The sequence below is a fragment of the Balaenoptera physalus genome (assembly GCF_965194825.1).
Source record: "Balaenoptera physalus genome assembly, chromosome: 12".
In the NCBI taxonomy this organism is placed as follows: domain Eukaryota; kingdom Metazoa; phylum Chordata; class Mammalia; order Artiodactyla; family Balaenopteridae; genus Balaenoptera; species Balaenoptera physalus.
The window spans coordinates 89,669,623-89,684,881 of NC_138897.1; the positions used below are offsets into that span (position 1 = coordinate 89,669,623).

The 15,259-nt window shown below is 43.2% G+C and overlaps 1 protein-coding gene across 3 annotated transcripts in view; it reads right to left on the reverse strand.

The window, feature by feature from the left end:
• The window catches only part of CLIP1 (CAP-Gly domain containing linker protein 1), a 125,239-nt gene extending 110,688 nt beyond the window's left edge, over positions 1-14,551 (reverse strand). For all 3 annotated transcript variants that reach the window (XM_082418005.1, XM_082418004.1, XM_082418002.1), the window contains exon 1: positions 14,457-14,551. The gene's annotated coding sequence lies outside the window, so the exon portion shown is untranslated. The remainder of the gene's footprint in view (positions 1-14,456) is intronic.
• Between the last annotated feature and the right edge of the window lie 708 nt (positions 14,552-15,259).

Here is a 15,259-nt window from a genome sequence, read left to right on the forward strand (position 1 = left end):
TCCCAACCCTGGAGCCTCCTTTAAAAAGTAGGCCAATGAGGCTATGGGCAAACTGTTCAATTACCACCTCCAGTGAATGCTATGTAAGAGCTGTAAGTCTCAAATTAGATTACCTTTGTTGACACAGAGATACGTGCTCTGTCCAACAAAAATATAATGCGAGGCAAATGTGTAATTTTGAATTTTCTAATAACCATGTTTAAAAATTTTTTTTAAACCAGGTGAAATTAATAACCTATTTCTATTAACCAAATATTGATATATGCAAAATATTACTTCAAATGTAATCAATATAAAATTATTAATAAGCTATTTTTACATTTTTTTTTTCCTATTAGGTTTTTGAAATGCAATTGTGTATTCTATACTCAGATCTCAACTTGGACTTGCCAATAGCCATATGTGGCTTATGGCTACTGTACTGGACAGTGCAGCTCTAGAACATACGCTTAACGTAGATTATAAGGTAGCTCTCCTCTTGACATCGATAATGAACTTGCCAATCAGATACCCCAAGTCCCCGTGGGTATGCAACATTCGTCTTTCCTACCTCATTACAACACACATGTGAGGGAAAGGAAAAATGTGTAAACTCTTGAATGTAAAACTGAATAATTTAATTGTTCTTAAGATAAAAAAAGAAAAAATAACATTTCTAGTAAGAGGACCTTTTTTTTTTTTAATTTTTTTTTTTTTTGTAAAAGGACCTTTAAAATATCTATTTGACAGGGATACGTGATGTATAAAGAAGACTTGCTTATAGCACAAGGCACTGCCCAGTAAAACTGATAGCTCAATGCAGCTTGAAAACACACCCACACAAAACCCAAAGCAAAGTACAGAGATTAAATTACAGATGAAAATTTAATAAGTGTGTCTCAATATACAAGAAAGGAACCTGAGAGGTAGTGACTGGCAGATTTAAGGGCAATGTAGCAGGAGGCAGCGTTTCAAGCACGAAGAGGGGCGTCAAAGCATCGTTCTACTGAAGCGGCGTCACGCTCAGCTGCTTCTGGCTTTCTGATTGCAGGAAACCAACATAGAGTCAAGGAAGGGTGGAATAAGAACATGTGGAAAGACAGGCCTGGAGACTGGAGGGGAAAACTATAGGAGAGAAGGAGGGGCTCAGGATGAAACTGCATTGTCAGTTATTCATTTCTTACTAATCTGTTATTTTTTTCCCCCAAACTTTAGTAAATTGGCTTTGACTTAGAAACAGTCTAATGGCTATAATTTAAAATGTAAGACCCAGGGAAGAAAAAGCAATGTCCCAAGTTTTAACATCTGGGAAACATGTCAGTCTACTGAATGAAGACACAGAACACTCCTTGGGGGGTGGAGAGGGGAGCATCTCCTCCACGGCGAGGGTTCAATGTGTGGGAACGATGATGAGTGACGTGAAGCCACCTAAGGTCAGCCTAAGGCCTGGGCCTCCCAGAAGCTTGCCCCTTGAACACAGAAAATGTGTGTGATGTCACCAAACACAGTTTAGGGCACAGGCCACCAAAGAGCCACTGCTTCACATTAGTGTGATAGCAAGTGAGATAAACTAAAGTGAAGAGTGAGCAGGGGATTGGAGCCATTTGGTTTTAGCAGCAACTAAGTGGTTGGCTTAAAGGGTAAAGCGAGAGGTAAGTCTGCTGAGGCTGGCTGATGACAGAGAGGGAAAATCCAAATGGCCCCTCTGTTTCTTTATTCCACCATCTTCAGCAGAGCATTCCAGTACTCAGGAATAACGGAAAGATTAGCCAGGGGAAAAGGTCATACAGCCCTCTCAGAAATAAACATACACAAGAAGTGAAAGAGAGAAAATGAGAGAATCTATCTTCCAGAGAGGTGACTGTCCTTCCGAGTGCTATGCCTAAAAGGGTGGGGCAGTGTCTCAAATTTGTTCAGGAGGCCAGGGCATCTGGAAACAGTGGTGTTCTTAAGAGAATACCACGAAATACTGAGATACAGTACAAAGTCTAAAACATCTAAATGCATCCATAGCAGCAGAAGACGAAGACAAACTAAGAAGCCCTATACAAGGTGAAAAATGAAATTAAGAAAACCACTGTTCATTATTTAGTTTCTTGTATACACTGGAAAAAGTAGCATCTCAGTCTAGCCTAAAGATTACTAGCATTCTCCAACAATCACCTGGCTAAAGAAACAGAACCTTCTAAGGACTGAAGGTTGCCTGATATCTCTCTCACAATTCATTCACGTTATTTTGGTACTGCTTTGGATAAATTTACAGTTAACCCACAAGCTGAAGACAGAGCTAGTAATAATTTATATTCGTGGAGTGCTAAGTTTATACTTTTCAGAAATCATTACAAAGCATGACACAAAACAATAACGTAAGTTAAAGGGAGGGAAAAGGAGACATGGGAGACACAAGTAAAATTAAAATGTAAAAACACCAACTTAACTGTGGTGCCACTTGTCAGTACTTCCATTCAGGCCCACATGTACCAAATTTACTACCTTGTTTTTACAGGATTTACTTATACTAACTCCCAAGAGACGCATGTCGGAGTAAGAGTGCTAGCATTTATCCTTCAAAACCGTGGTCCTCACCGTCTTCACTTGCAACAAGGAACTATTCCTTGTTGACTATGGATCAATGTGCCTTTCATATGGTAGATTCCTTAACAAATATTTATCCAATATTAAAGCCATGTCCTTTTTTTAAAAAACTCCATTCTCAACAATATTCCTAAACACCAGTATTTCCTCAAAGATTTCCAACCCCTGAGCAGCCCTTGCTACCCAGACTGATGACAGCAACAGGACAACCCAGATGTCAAAGAACTCTTGACAGGTTACTCAGGGGTTGGAAATCTTTGAGGAAATACTGGTGTTTAGGAAGAGTCCAGGAGGCATAATTCTGTGTCTTCTTTAGCCTTTTGTCACCTTATTGTACTAGAGGACCACTAAGATCTGTTTTCACTGATACTTATCTACATAAGTATTTATATATTTCATACACAATATACAACTTTTTAAACGGGCCAGACTCAAATAGCTTTAAAATTAACACAAAGATTAAAAACACAAACTACATATCTCTAGCAAGGATAAAGTACATAAGATGAAAATAAATAATGTAGTCACTGTTTGTTTAAAAGGATCAATGTGAGAAGCCCATTTAGACACTAACGGGCTGACACAGCCAGGAAGGGTCAGAAAATTAACTGGCTCCTCAATTCAAATGGTGCTAAAAGGGAGTTGTACTTCCAATGTCTAACTGGCAGAGCCCTTACAGGGCAATTTATAAAGTCAGTGTACCAACAACCTTAAGTGTTCGTTTGAGAATATCGCACAATAAGGTGCTGAAGGTAAATAGAAAGTTTTACATCTTTCCATCAAAGACAGAAGTAGAATGTTAAATGATTAAAGACTCAGTTTAGGATGTTTGCCAAATAAAGTCAGAACTGGATGTCAACAGAGACATAACCCCTTGAAAAATTATTCTGTGCTCGAAAATTATGTTATTAACACTTGACGTGTATATGACACAGTACCGAATACAAGTTGCACCCAGAGTTTCGAAGTCTACAGCAGTTTTTAAAAGGAGGGGGAGGGTGCCAAAACCCAACCAAAGCAAAAGGAGCTGGAGCATTAGGCAATTTTTTCAAGATGGAACACTGAGCCATGATGCATCCGCCTGCAGTGATGAGTGTCTTTGTACAGCTCAGTTTGAGTGAAGATTTATTTTCTGTTCCTGTTACTTAGATAAGCAGATAATAAGCAGCCTCCCAAAGTTCCTCCATCTGCAAAATAACTCTTTTTAAAAGGAGGGGAACATGTAAAGCTGAGCTATTCTGCTCATTTATACAAGTTTTGACAAAATTCCTGTGACTTTGTACCTCTAATACCACCAGCTTAGAGACGGGATCTTAAAAGGAACTGAAATTACTAGGCCTGGTTAGTATCTCCCAGAAGAACTTAATAGGTCAGCAGCAGTCAATTATACTAATGTGTAAAAAGGAGCAAATGTGCTTAATATAGCATCATAAAATTTTAGAATCAGAAGAGACCTGCAATCTAGTTCAACTTCCTCATTTTACCACTGAGGAAACTGATTCTAAAAAGTGAAATCACTTGTTAAGGTCACAGTTACTTAAGAGTCTAGGACGTAAACCCCAGTCTCCAGTTTAAAGGCTCCTGACCCTAAACTATACTGATGAATAAAAGTTTCTGACCTGTTATAAACAGCAGTGAGATGAGTGAGTTAATCTCAAGGCAAGTTAAAACTTGTTTCCCTTTCCAGTCTTCACAAAGGAATAAAAGTAAGCATATTTTCGCTTGCCCTGAAACAGCCACACATTGCCCATACCAAAAGCAAACACTTCGCAACTGTTTGTTCTGATCAGGAAAAGGGCACAAAGACAACACAAAGAAGAATCAATGACTTCCTTACTGGGTTTTTTTGCCTCTTTATAAAAATTTTCTTGCTTTTACTTTGCAAATGAGCAAGTTTAATAGTTGCAGGTCGGAAATTCCCCATTGATCCAGTGACTAGGGCTCGGCCCTCTCAATGCCAGGGCCTGAGTTCAATCCCTGGTCAGGGGCCTAAGATCCCACAAGCCACATAGTGTGGCCAAAAAAAAAAAAAATAGTTGCAGGTCTTTAGAGCAAATGGAAAAAATAACCACGTTTCTGTTTTCACAATACTGAAGGATACTCGGCTACTTCAAATTTATTCGTAAGTCCCTAAGACAGTTTTCCGTACAACCACCCTAGATGCTGTCAAAGGAAACTAGGAATTGTTTCATTTGGATCTTAACACCCAACTTCATTGTTGGTTATTTTTTACCTGTTTAGGTAATCTTCTACACAGACACACAGCAAGTTCTATCAGACCTTAGAAAGAAAGAAACCCCTTTTAATTAAACTGTGGGAAATAAAACTGACAAATACACAAAAGGGCCTGAGGTTTAGCAAGGCGCAAGTTCTGACATGAGGAGCAGGAGGTACTTTCCCATGCTGAATATTTAGCTCCTCATAAATTAAAGTTCTTCAGGGAAAGCTGTTCATTAAAAATGTGCCCTTCAACAGTGGCAAGGCGCTCCTCCTCAAATTAACTTTCTAAAACATGACAGAAAAAAGGTTTTCATTTCCCAGACTTGTAGAAGTGGGGCTTTCCCCCATTCTGACTTAAATGAAAGAAGAAAACTGAGGTGCTGAACCTCGACTTCCTTTAGGGATGGGAGGGCGGGAAGACACAAGGGATTAAGGGAAAGGGAGAGAAGAGTTCTGACACTTAGTTTTACAGACATTAATTCATTTAATAGTCACGACAACTATGTGAAATAGCTATTATCCCCAATTTAGACATGAGAAAACTAAGCTCCAGAAGGTTAAGCAGTTTGTACAAGATCTTCCATAAAAGTAACAGAGCTGGGATTTGCTGTCAGGCAAGGACTGAAGTCTTGCCCTTAACCTTACTTCCGTTAACAGCTCTGCGTTCTCCAAGAGCAGAATGTGCGCCTGTTTTACTGAACTTTGTATCTCCAACATCTGGGCTAGTGCCTTGCACCAGCAGGTGCTCATAAATGCCTGATGAATATATGAATTAAAAGATAACTGGTAGGACTTCCCTGGTGGCGCAGTGGTTAAGAATCCGCCCGCCAAGGCAAGGGACATGGGCTCGAGCCCTGGTTCAGGAAGATCCCACATACCGCGGAGCAACTAAGCCTGTGTGCCACAACTACTGAGCCTGCGCTCTAGAGCCCTCAAGCCATAATTACTGAGCCCGCGTGCCACAGCTACTGAAGCCTGCGCGCCTAGAGCCCATGCTCAGCAGCAAGGGAAGCCACTGCAATAAGAAGCCAGCACACCACAACAAAGAGTAGCCCCCGCTTGCCGCAACTAGAGAAAGCCTGCGCACAGCAACAAAGACCCAACACAGCCAAAAATAAATAAATAAATAAAATTTAAAAAAACAAAAAAGATAACCGGTATGCCTTTGTATACCCTTTTTATCCTAAATGGTAACATACTATTTTTCTGCACTTTGCTTTTATACTTAATATTTTGAAGGGAAAAAAAAATGATAACTGGGATATTTTCCAAAGAAGCCATGCAATGACAACTAAGCCCATGAAAAGGTACTCAACATCACTAGCCATCAGGTAAATGCAAATCACATCACAATGAGATATCACATTTCATCCTCACTAGGATGCCTGTAATCAAAAACATAATAACAAGTGTTGATGAGGATGTGGGAAAATTGGAATCTCGCTCATTGCTGGCAGTACAACCACTGTGGAAAACAGTTTTTCAGTTCCTCAAAAGGTAGGGTTCCCACACGATCCAGCAATTCTATTCCTAGGTGTGTACCTAAGATGAATGAAAACATATGTCCACACAAAAACTAATACACACATGTTCACAGCTGCATTATTCACAACAGGAAAAAGGAGAGACAACCCAAATGTCTATCAGCTGATGAACAAACAAAATGTGGTATATCCACACAATGGAATATGATTCAACCATAAAAAGGAATGAAGTAGCATTGATATACGCTACAACATGGATGAAGCTTGAAAACATTTTGCTAAGTGACGTCAGTCACACTGTATGATTCCATTTTTATGAAATGTCCAGAATAGGCAAATCTCTAGAGATAGAGAGTAGGGCTTGGGAGAGTACGGAGGAAATGAGGAGTGACTATTAATGGGTACAGGGTTCCTTTCTGGTGTGAAGAAAATATTCTAAAACTGAGTGTGGTGACGGCTGCACAAGTCTGTGCAAAAACGATAACTGGGGGAAAAAAAGATACTTGGTATACGCAGAAGTTTTCCTATTCACCACCTACAACCAGATATTTTTGACCAAACAGCATTAAAAAAAACCTGCCAAAAAACTTAATGATTATAAAGTGCTACATACCAGTAAGAGGGACTCCTCCTCAGGGCAGGGAAGCCTTTGCTTGATATAAACCCAGACGTCTTAGCTCTATTTCCTGTTACCTGCCCTCAAAGTTCAGAGCAGTAGACTGTCTGCTACCATCTCAACACACTACCTTGATGCCTTTGCTCAATCCGGCCTAGAATGTCTTCTCTAACCCATCCCTGCCTAGACACCCTCCGTCTCCACCAATGCCAAACACAAGAGCTAATTCCCACTTCGGAAGCTTCCTGAATCCCCACTCACACACACACACACACACCCACGCCAAGAGAACGGACCCTCTTCCAGGGCCCCAGCACGTCTCCGCCTTAGCCGCCACCTGGCCCACAGTTAGCTGTCTCACCTGGTGAGACAGAGTCTTTGCAGCGCTCCACAAATGTTTGATAAATCGATATTTCTGGGGTTTTCTCCCACCCCACAGGACACTTTCTATGGGTCATTCATCTGAAAAGCTTTCCTAAAAATGTAACCATTTGCAAAATAAGCCAGGTGACTCACAGGCAACTAGTGATCCTGGACTAGCCTTCCCTCTGTCTCCTGGGTCTCTTTGGTATTTGAAAGCGCCGACGACTCCCTTAGCACTATGACTGTCACCGAATCCCTACATTAATAGAGCAACCCCAGCAGGTGGACAGGGCAGGCGTTACCCCCACTTGACAGAGTGGGAAGCAGACTGACAGAGGTCAAGCAACTTGCCCAACTTCACATGACTCACGGAGCTGGGGCTGAAGCAAATCCAGGACCTCAAACTTCTCTTTTTTTTTCTTTTTTGGCCGAGCTGCGTGGCATGCGGGATCTCAGTTCCCGGACCAGGGGTGGAACCCGTGCCCCCTGCATTGGAATCGCGGAGTCTTTACCACCGGACCGCCAGGGAAGTCCCTCAAACGTCTTAACAGTAGTTCTGATTCCCCATGTTGGTTTACCCAGAATATTTCCAGTGAAAATATTACACTTGTAATTACTTCAAAAAAGAAATATAGATCCAGCCATAAATATATTTTTTAAGTATAAAGAAAAAAAGTTTAGAAGGCCATACTCTAGAACACTGAAATAATCTTCTCTCAGCAGTAGGATTATGGATAATTTGCTTTTTTCTGTGTTTTTTAATATGTGTGTTTTATATCTTACGCATTGAAACCACATGTTATAGGATGACCAATATATGTTATTAAAATGTAAGAGCCCTTGTAAAACTGGTACGTAAGGGGAAAATAAACCTGCGAACCTAAAAAAGTAACAACTTCACTAGAAAAATTTTCTAAAATCTGAATCTGACTCTGATACTAGATTCTCAGTGTCACAACCCAAGCAAGCCACATGTGCCTTACAACAGAAATTAGCAATACACTTTTTTCCAGTCACCCATGTGTGAAAGAAACTTAGTGATAAAAGTTTTCTTTCACTTAAGCTGTAAAAAAAAAAAAAAAAATTACCCTGCCTATAAAGTTTATTTTTCTATAGTGTGGAAAAGAAAAGTCTAAATAGGTTACTTCCTGCCTTACGATATTAGAAGGCAATGTCTCCAGTAAGAAATCATTCTATGGAGGAAACCAGATAAAGAGAGAAGGCAGGAGATAAAATGATTTGATTGAAAGATTTTTAGGGAAATTTCCCTAATACCTCTTATTTTTTCTGAGAAGACAGGGAAAAATTATGCCAAATATTTCAGTGCACTACTTGACTAGGAATCTGTAGAATCAGGGAAAAAAAATCTCATTAAAGTTGTCTTCTCTTTTACAACAAACACAAATTTTGGATGATTTGCACCTCCTGAACATCTGGATCTTCAGGCCTTCAACTTCAGAGAAGATACAGTAAATCAAGGACTCGGCAATTTTAAGAGTAAAAAATGGGCAGAGTTAAAACTGGGATCTAATCCAAGCTATATTTAGACATAAGTAAGCAAAGGAGAATACAAATATCAAACTGCTTAATTCAAGTTGGAAGTACAATATATTAGACCTTATGCTTATATAAAACATTAGGGCAGCAAAATGTCTGTCTGTAGTCTCATTGGGATTCTTAAGAGGCAAATGAGAATACAATTCCCCGGGGAAAGAGATATCAGAAAGGGTTTCCAACAGGGATTCTGTAATAGGAGTACTTCTTTTCTAAGATTTTGCAAAGAATACTTTTAAGATTTTGTTGCTGAACCACCATAAGATAGACAATTAAAAAACAGACCCATCCACTGAGTTAGCGCTAGTGGAAGCTGTCCTTCTGGAAGTGCCAGATGGAGATTAAAAAAAAAAAAAAAAAAAGCTCTTTACTAATTGTGGCCAAGATTCCTTGGTACTTGGTGCCAGGGCCAGGATATTAACCCAGATGTCCTAGCCAAATTCAAGGTTGGTTAATTACAGTCTGCCAACCCACCCAAAAAAAAAAAAAAAAAAAAAACAACTCCTCTGTTCCTCTGATTTGAAATCTGAAGAAGTCACTCTTGAAATTCTTGTACAGCACCATCAGTCAATATGTTTTCCCTTAAAAGTGCATTGTAATTCAAATGCTGATTTAAAGCATATGGATTCCTTGAGTTCCATCTACATGGGAAACATATACTATGTATATTAAAAATATATAAGATGCTATATTAGTTTAAAGCCTCCCTAAACAGTTCTCTAAAAAATTCATATTCAGAGTAATACTGTCACTGCCTTCCAATTAAGATTGAAGAGACTTAAATAAAAGTTTATATTAAACACAGATTTTGAACCATGAAGCTTTTAAGACTAAAAAGGAAGGCTTTACTGCCAGGAGCACAATTCCAGGAAAAAGCTATATTTGCAAATGTCAGTTACAAGGCCTCCCAGGGTTGAGCAAAAATCCTGCATACAAACAGGAAAGTATACACTTAACAGCAAGTCTGAACATCAAGTACTGGTCTGGCCTTTCTGCCAGCCACTTATTTAAGGTTCCATTGCCAACATATTCTGTGCATTGCTTAAAATAATATAAACTAAGTTCAATTTCTAGCTCTGTATTCACTGGCTGTGTGGCCTTTTAGGGAAGTTAGTGAAATTCTTTAAGCCTTACTTCCCCCATCTTTAACTTTTTCTTCATCCAAATCACTAATAACATGGCACAAAATTCTTTACCTTTCACTATTTTAAAATATTCTAATACATATTTTAACGACTACAACCTATATGGCCTTAAATTATCTGTCCCCTCCCAAGCTCCCACCTCAGGACCCTTGCCCTTGCTGTTCCCCCTTCTGAGTATGCTCTTTCCTCTGGGATCTACATTCCCTCACTTCCTCAAGATCTCTATTTAAAAGTCATTGCCTCAGCTAGGTCTCTTCTTACCACCCTATCTAAAATTTCCATTACCCTAACTCTTGTCCCCAAAACTTCATATTCTCCCTTCCCTGATTTATTTTTCCTTACCACGTATCACTCTCCAACATTTTTAATATGGTTACTGTCTGCCTCCCCTACTTGAAGGGGAGTTTCAAGAGAGCAGGGATTTCTGTCTGTTTTATTTACTGCTGTATCACCAGCACCCAGAACAGCACCCGGCACACAGTAGGTGCTCAGTAAATATTTGTTGAGTGAATACCAAATGAGACCTAAGTACTGCCCACATATAAGTGCACCATAGCCCCCACAAGCTCCCTTTGGGAAGACTCCCATACATTTCAAAATTACTGAAAAGGAGAACTACTGGCTTGCAATGATTAATAAACAACAGTGTCCATTCTTTATATCAGAGAAAAACACTCAACCTCCCACCTCATTTGTACAAGGAAGAGAGGGAAAGAAGCCGATAATTCAGATAAAGTGGAAAATTATATGAGGTGAAAAGTCTCACTTTAGTTAACACTGTACAAAGTTTTCTTTTAATGTTAACAAATATTAAGCCATCTTCCTGTGACTTTACTACAGTACTTTCAGTTTTTTTCTTTAGCTTTAACTTCTATAAAGCCAGTCCTGAAACTTATGGACCTCATATTTTCAATTAACTAAATAAATATTTACTGAGCACATGGGACTCTGCAGAATTCTGTAGAGGGTGCTATAAAGTGAAATACAAGGTCCTTGATAGATAGATAGATAGATATACACACACACACATTTCATTGAGATATACACACATACACACACACACACACACACACACATTGGGAAGAACAGAAAATACATCTGTAAAAAACAATGAAGAACATCAGGCAGCCAATATGTGACAAATTCAAAAGTGCCTACCTTTGTATGGAGTATAAGAGGACCAAGTCATCTCTTACACACCATGAGTTGGGTTTGGAATCCCAAGAGACAGCACGTAAAAGCAAGAGTCAAATATGACTGACTTAATGGGTCACATAGGATGCAACAGACTCAATGTTAGACACTAGGTTAAAAAAAAAAAAATTTAAGGTAAATAAGAGGAGCACCAAATTCTAAACTCCTAAAGAACAGAAACCAGATCTGCCTACGTCATACTGAAGCACAATTAGGAGCTTAAGCAATTGCTGAAAAAAAGAGGGAAGGGCCGATTTTTATCTTTGGACAAAATACCTTCACAAGGTCCACCCAGTTCGTTTTTTTACCCTTTTGAACAATGCCTAGTGGGAAGCCTAAGCTGTACTTTACCACTTTCTCTGAACCTCAAAAACCTAGGATAAGCTCTTGGCCAAGCAATCACCCACTTTCTTTGCTTTAAAAAGGGCCAGCCTTTTTTGTTATTGAAAAACAAACAACCCAGTCCAAAAATGGGCAGAAGACCTAAATCGACATTTCTCCAAAGAAGACGTACAGATTGCCAACAAACACATGAAAGAATGCTCAACATCATTAATCATTAGAGAAATGCAAATCAAAACTACAATGAGATATCATCTCACAGCAGTCAGAATGGCCATCATCAAAAAATCTAGAAACAATAAATGCTGGAGAGGGTGTGGAGAAAAGGGAACCCTCTTGCACTGTTGGTGGGAATGTAAATTGATACAGCCACTATGGAGAACAGTATGGAGGTTCCTTAAAAAGCTAAAAACAGAACTACCATACGACCCAGCAATCCCACTACTGGGCATATACCCTGAGAAAACTATAATTCAAAAAGAGTCATGTACCAAAATGTTCACTGCAGCTCTATTTACAATAGCCAGGACATGGAAGCAACCTAAGTGTCCATCATCGGATGAATGGATAAAGAAGATGTGGCACATATATACAATGGAATATTACTCAGCTATAAAAAGAAAGGAAATTGAGTTATTTGTAGTGAGGTGGATGGAGTTAGAGGCTGTCATACAGAGTGAAGTCAGTCAGAAAGAGAAAAACAAATACAGTATGCTAACACATATATATGGAATCTAAGACGGAAAAAAAAAAAAAAAAAGGTCATGAAGAACCTAGTGGTAAGACGGGAATAAAGACACAGACCTACTAGAGAATGGACTTGAGGATATGGGGAGGAGGAAAGGTAAGCTGTGACAAAGTGAGAGAGTGGCATGGACATATATACACTACCAAACGTAAAACAGATAGCTAGTGGGAAGCAGCTGCATAGCACAGGGAGATCAGCTCATAGCACAGGGAGATCAGCTCGGTGCTTTGTGATCACCTAGAGGGGTGGGATAGGGAGGGTGGGAAGGAGGGAGATGCAAGAGGGAAGAGATATGGGAACATATGTATATGTATAACTGATTCACTTTGTTATAAAGCAGAAACTAACACACCATTGTAAAGCAATTATACTCCAATAAAGATGTTAAAAAAAAAAAAAAGGGACAGCCTTGGGCTTCCCTGGTGGCGCAGTGGTTAAGAATCCACCTGCCAATGTAGGGGACATGGGTTCGAGCCCTGGTCCGGGAAGATCCCACATGCTGCAGAGCAACTAAGCCTGTGCACCACAACTACTGAGCCCGCGTGCCACAACTAGAAGCCACTGCAGTGAGAAGCCTGCACACTGCGCAGCAACGAAGACCCAATGCAACCAAAAGTAAGTTTTTTTTAAAAAGACCCTATAAAAAGGGCCAGCCTTGCTCCTTGCCAGAGAGGCACTATGCTAATTTAATTACTCAGCACCTGGAGTCAGGATACCTGAGCTCAAATCCTGACACCACCACTTATCAGTGGTGACCCTGAGCAAGGTTCCTGACCTTTCTATGCCTCCTCTGTAAAATGGGGATAATAACAGCACCATCATTGGGTTAGGTTAATTAATGAGATAAAACATATAAAAGACTTGCCCGGGGCATGAGCACAGGAAGCCCTCAATAAATGTTAATATTTCCAGAGAAAAATGCCCCAAAGCTGAGGAGCCACGTACCTGAGGATTCTTGCAAAAGATTATCATTAAACCCAAAATTCTAACACATTTGGTCTCCGGACTTGTGCATACTATAGGTAACAGTAGTAATTAAAAAAATAAAATAAAATAGAAACCAGTAACACCCACCAGAACCAGAACCATAAGAGCAGCAGCGGTAACACTAATGCTGAGCTCTTACTGGCCAGGCACCGTCCTAACCTGAAACAGGAAGAAGGCAAGGCCGCTGAGTCCAACAAAAATAACAACAAAAAGCAGCATTTTCTCCACCCTCCTTCCTAAAAACGGTAATAGGCGCCCGGGTTTTGCTAAAAGCAGGTAACTGAAGATTACAGACTTAACGTGCAATTTCTTCACACCAGAGAGGTGGGGCTGGGAAGGGAGGAGGGAGTGGTGCTCGGCTCCTGCCAGACGGAAAAGCCACATGAAGTGGAGAAACTGCCGAGTTCAGGGTTTCTCCCCAGATCAAAATCAGATTTCTGAAGCACAGGACCTCCAGAGGAGGGGAATGAGAAGGCTCTGCTTTTAAAATAACCTCTGAACAAGTGTCGTCTGTCTGCCGAGCCAATGCCCTGCCGAGGCAGAAGGTTCGGGTTACGGGGCGGCGGTGTTATTTCAGAAATCCCTGTCACCTCTTGTCATCCACCTTCTCCAAGAATCACAGTCCCACTCGGCGGGGGGCGTGGGGCTGGGGGACAAAAGCCACGGCCGGCCAGGCCCCAGGCCAGCAAGGCCAGCCCGCCGGCCGGCGCCCGCCACGGAGGCCACGGCCAGGGTGCCCTCCATTCCGGCTCGCGGGCACCGCGGCCAAGGGCCCGAGCACGCTCAGGTGCCCGCCGGGGCAACAGGTCCCGCCGGGCCTCGGCCCCCCGGCGTCCGCCCCACCCCCACCCCCCCTTCCGGGGCCGAGGAGAGCGGAGAAGGGTGCCGGGGAGGGAGCGGCGCCTGGGGCGGCGCAGGGGCAAGGAGTCCAAGCTCCATCTTGAGGCGGGCGGAGGAAGGGAAGGCCGGGCTCGGCGCTGACAGGGCCGGCCACTTTTCCGGCTCCGGGCGGAGCACCCCGGGGACCGCCGGCCGCCAGGGCCATCGCCCTGGGGCTCCCTGCGGCCCCTCGGGAGCGGCCCGGCGCGCGGGACTCGGTCTCCCTCTCGGACGCCGGGCCCGGCCCCCGGCCCCGAGCCGGGCGGGCAGGAGCGGGCCGGGCGGAGAGGGAGGGGAAAGGTGAGGAGGGGACGAGGAAGGGGAGAGGGCCCGCGCCGCGCCCCGCTCACCGCTCGCCGCCGCCGCCTCGGTCGCCGCCAGTCACCGCCACCTGCCCCACTGCAGCAGCAGCAGCAGCAGCAGCAGCAGCAGCAGCAGCAGCAGCAGCAGCAGCAGCAGCAGCAGCAGCAGCAGCAGCAGTAACAGCAGCCGCGCGGCCACCGCCTCCCGCCTCCCGGCTCGTCGGCTCCGGGCGGGGGAGAGCGTGACGCGCCGCCGCGGGGCCGGGCGGGCACGCGCCGCCTGGAGAAGACGCTGCGGCGGCTCCTCCCCGCGCGCTCGGCCGCCGCGCCCACCCCGGCCGACCGCGCACCCCGAACCTCGCGGCCCGCACCCCGCGGCCGGCGTCGGGCCCGAGCCCCCCGCCGCCGCCTCTTTGTCTGCACCCGCCGCGGCTCGGGGGCGGCGAACCCCAGACCCCCGGCGCGCCCGCCGCCCGGCGCTCAGACCCTAAGGAGGACCGGGATGGGGAGGAAGGTGCTAGGGAAACCCGAGAGGCCTGGACTAAGGGGCTTCTCATCATCTCGGTTTGTTCCCCATTTTCTGAAAGTGTTCCCCAAATTTGCAAGTCACACCCGATAGCTCCATTCAGCCTTGACCACACAGCCTGTTAGTTTGGAGCCGATTTCCCCCCCCCCACCCACCCACCAAATCCCCAGGGTGAGAAACCCTTTGAAACAAGCTAGGAGGAGCTGCCCATAGCTGGTTAAGTTTAGGGAGCATCCTCTCTGCCCTCCTCGCCCTCCAGAGTGAGGGATCCCTGGGGGAAACGCTGAAAGGCGCTGCCTACAGCAAGTGAAGCTTGGGAAGAACC